The sequence below is a fragment of the Microtus ochrogaster genome, chromosome 6, assembly GCF_000317375.1.
Source record: "Microtus ochrogaster isolate Prairie Vole_2 chromosome 6, MicOch1.0, whole genome shotgun sequence".
NCBI classification, from domain to species: domain Eukaryota; kingdom Metazoa; phylum Chordata; class Mammalia; order Rodentia; family Cricetidae; genus Microtus; species Microtus ochrogaster.
The window spans coordinates 62,578,075-62,581,154 of record NC_022013.1 but is presented as its reverse complement, the minus strand read 5'-3'; the positions used below and the strand labels follow the sequence as shown (position 1 = coordinate 62,581,154).

Here is a 3,080-nt window from a genome sequence, read left to right as displayed (position 1 = left end):
AAGGGTGATTTGGACAAGGCCTAACATGCCGAAGATTAAGCCCTGGGCGGGGTGGAGGCTTCATTCACAGGCTTGGGTCCAAGCTCTCCAGGGCAAGCTGGGCCGTTTCTGCTTGGAGCTTGAATTGCCAGAGCGTGGGAGCCGGCGCTGGGCAGTGCACCTCTTCTGTGCTCTAGTGAACTCTTCAATGGAGTTCTCTTCGGATGACAGAGTTACATCCCAAAGGTCCTCCTCCCTGTCCCTTCTAAGCTTTCAGGGACCCTCCGGCCAGGCTAAGACGCGAGGGTGTCCAGCCGCAGTTGCAAGGCTCCGTGTCTAGGTCTGTTCTGAGCAGGCAGCCGGGCCTGCCCTGCGGGGGGTCCCGGGCCCGCCTCCCGCCCACGTGGCCCGCCCGGCCTCCTAGGCTGCGGCCCCGCCCCACCCCGGGGAGCCGTCCCCAGTCACCGTTGCAGCCCTGTGCTCCAGCTCAGCTGGGCCCACCCAGCAAGACGCGGAGGTGAGAGCAGCAGGCTCCTCCTGTTCCGCGACCCTCCCTTCACCCGCCGTCCTCACTGGAGTAGGGTGCCACGGCCACCCTGGGGCGCGTTGGGTGGACAGCGCCACCGCTTGTCTCTGCCAGCCTCTGCTCCTGCCGGGGATCCTAACTTCGGTCCCCTGATAGCTACGGGGAGAAAGTTCCCGGAGCTACTTCCGGGGGAAAGAGGCGCCACCTGTCTGGGGCACACCCTTTTGTTGGACTTTTCCAGGTTAGTGTCGCGAGGTCAGTGTCTCTGGCCACTTGGCAGGGACCCGGGCGCCACCACAGCCAGCCGGGATCCTTACTTACGCGGGAGACCGAGTGTGTTAAACTGAGCAGTGGACCGTCCTGAGACGGGAGGCGCCCGCCCAGGACTTTAAGGTGATAGGAATGCCTTTGTAGCCAGAAGCTAGGGTGGAAGTGGATGCGGTTTCCTTAGGGCTTTGCGTGGTGGAGGGCTGCCCTGGCGCTAGCCTGGCTGGAAGGTTGCGGGAACGGAGCAGCAGCTCGTTCCTAGAGAACTTGGCTGACTCGGTTTATTGCCTGGACCAGGCTCGCTTCCAGAACTTGGCAAGGATGTGAGAACTGCCAAACAGCAGTTGTCCGGAATGCACCGGTGGAAACTGGAGGGCTTTCTTGCACTACGCAGGTGTACACCTTGTTCCCTAGAGTGTGGAAGAGGACTTTGCTGAGCTTGTGTTGGCTATGTCATAATTACATTGCACATCTGTGCTGCACATTGTCATCTATAAGAGAAGGGAGAGCTAGCATGAGCTTTAAAGGCTTCATAAGGTTATGCGCCCACCGTACTGATCGGCTCCTGGTGAAGTCTCCCCTTTGGGGGTGTTCTTGTTATGGCCGATGATGTCAGTGTCATAGTGGGCTCACATCTTCAGATTCCCAAGAAGGTGGCATGCAGGTACACCTAGCTCCACGGTGCTCTATTCAGATTAGAAAGCTTGGCTTTGCAAGAATGCCTCCTATAGTTAGCCAGTTTGTGCAAAAGCGTGTCTCGGATATCTGGGAATGTGGGATTAGACATGACCTTTGTCAAGGATATTGCTGGGAAAAGGGTCTTGGGTGCTCTGGAAACTACTGGTGTTTGCTTTGGGAGTGGGAACAGATGAGATTTCACTTGAATTCTGCCTAGCGTTAGGGCCCGGACCAGCTGACATCCCCTAGTCTCTAAGCGATGAGTCTATTTAAGGGCTGGGGGTCTGCTCTTGTCTCTCTCAACCACCCTTTCATCTGAGCCGAATGAGTATCCTCTTGCATCATTGAGGTCTTCCTGGACTGCACCTGTTTAGTTTCTTTCTTGAACGTTGCAAACAGGAATGCTCCAAGCTGCCTGCGTGCCACAAAAGTGGATTCTGAACCATCCAGACCCCTCATTTTTAGGGAGTGGAGGTGATACACGTGTGCTTTATGCACTGGCTCCGAGCACACTTTGATATGGAAGATTCATGTCTGCCCGAATATGAGAAACCCCTGGCAAGGACTCTCTGGGCAAAGATGATGGCAGGGCCGGGGTTAGGAATCATAAGCATTTGAAGGCCTGGAGGATGGGGTGTAATTAATGGAAATCTGAGTTTGGGTGTCTAAGCCTCCCAAATGCTGGGATTCCAAGTGTGAGCCACTGATCCCCAGGATGAGAGCCTTTAAAAATTGTGCTGATGGCAGGGAACTTAAAACCTCCTGGCCCAGCTGGTTGTAGTTCAAATAGTAAAAACCCAGAGACAGATTTGGGGGTTCAATTTGATGATCAGAGAAGCAAAATAGCAAAGTCACTAGAGAGCTCTTAGCTCCATGAAATCTTCACACTGAAAGAGGAGTGAGTTCCTGTCTCATCCCACCTTATGTTTCTCTCTAGTGATGGGATTAAAGGCATGCATCGCCACTGCCTGGCCTGTATGGCTGACTAGTGTGGCTGCTTTGCACTGACCTTCAGGCAAGCTTTATTTAATAAGATACAAATGAAATATCACTGCATTCCCCCTTTTGGTCTAAAATAAAAAAGGCTATAACTAACATAAGAAAACTATATACAATAAGTACAATAACTATATATAATATATGGGCAATAAAAAAATCAACAATGTCAAGTCCATTTGCATTTGACAAATTCAGAGAAAATACTCCATTATCTATCCTATCTTGGTGAGCCCAAAGTCTTGTACCTAATTTACTTTCTATCATAACTTGCTTATCTAGTAAACAAGGAAAACTGTAACTGTAACACTGTAACTATCTAGTCTGCAATGTCCTCAGAGATCCAAGAAGGAAATAATATTAACTGAGTAAGCAGAAAGTGTGAGCAAGCAACTTCCAAAAAAATGTGAGAAATGACAGAAACAGCTGGATACCTGGACAGTCACCCGAAGTTTCTCTGCGATAGATGGGACATGGGTCTTCAGCCTACAGGCCTAGAATATCTGACAGATTTTTCTATGAAGCAGAGTTTTTGAAGGAGTGTATCACCTTATCTGGGCAATGTTTGGCAGTCACTTTCTTTTGTGTCCTGCTTGTCCAACTAGGACAGCATACTGTCAGCAGTCAAGGCAAG

At 51.1% G+C, this 3,080-nt stretch overlaps 1 protein-coding gene across 1 annotated transcript in view; it reads left to right on the top strand.

Moving 5' to 3' along the window:
- Positions 1–567: 567 nt before the first annotated feature.
- Positions 568–3,080, top strand: part of Arhgef3 (Rho guanine nucleotide exchange factor 3) — a 288,000-nt gene continuing 285,487 nt past the window's right edge. Inside the window, exon 1 of the mRNA XM_026779863.1 lies at positions 568–746. The gene's annotated coding sequence lies outside the window, so the exon portion shown is untranslated. The remainder of the gene's footprint in view (positions 747–3,080) is intronic.